Source organism: Crocuta crocuta, unplaced genomic scaffold (genome assembly GCF_008692635.1).
Source record: "Crocuta crocuta isolate KB4526 unplaced genomic scaffold, BGI_CrCroc_1.0 scaffold364, whole genome shotgun sequence".
Taxonomy (NCBI): domain Eukaryota; kingdom Metazoa; phylum Chordata; class Mammalia; order Carnivora; family Hyaenidae; genus Crocuta; species Crocuta crocuta.
In genome coordinates, this window is record NW_027532603.1 from 118170 (window position 1) to 118674 (window position 505).

Consider the following 505-nt stretch of genomic DNA (forward strand, 5'->3'; position numbering starts at 1 on the left):
GGAGCGCGCCCGCGCCGCCGCTCGTTCAGAGCCGGTTTTCCTTTACGGCAATCGCAAAAGTGTCGCGAACGGGCTGCCGCCGATCAGAGTCACTCAGTCGGCTGGAGTCGGAGGTCTTATTTCTAGCAGTCTGCATTCGGGGGTCGGGGTAAGGCTGGCGGGCTTGGCCTGGGGAAGGTGGCCGGGTGTGACGGACGTGTTGGGGGGCACGACTCTCGAGAGGGGTGGAGAGGGAGCTGCATGCTCTGGGGTGGGGCAGCGGAATATAGGTGTGTATGGACTCGCGCGAGGCGAACGCAGTTCTTCCCCGCGCCGGCTGCCCTCGCTCGCGCGCGGGGTTGTGGGGAAGGCGAGGGGCGCCCGCTCCTCTGGCCGCAGGTGGAGAGATGGGGGTGACGAAGTGCCAGCGCGGGCGCCCGGGGGCCGCTGAGTGGGAGCCGGGATGCGGAGAACCTCGGCGGGCCGGGGCTGGGTGGGCCGAGGTGTAGAGGCGCTGCCCGAGTGG

The 505-nt window shown here is 69.5% G+C and overlaps 1 protein-coding gene across 2 annotated transcripts in view; it reads left to right on the plus strand.

Annotated features, from left to right (window-relative positions):
* Positions 1-63: 63 nt before the first annotated feature.
* CEPT1 (choline/ethanolamine phosphotransferase 1) overlaps positions 64-505 on the plus strand; it is a 38040-nt gene continuing 37598 nt past the window's right edge. For both annotated transcript variants that reach the window (XM_077780192.1, XM_077780191.1), the window contains exon 1: positions 64-148. The gene's annotated coding sequence lies outside the window, so the exon portion shown is untranslated. The remainder of the gene's footprint in view (positions 149-505) is intronic.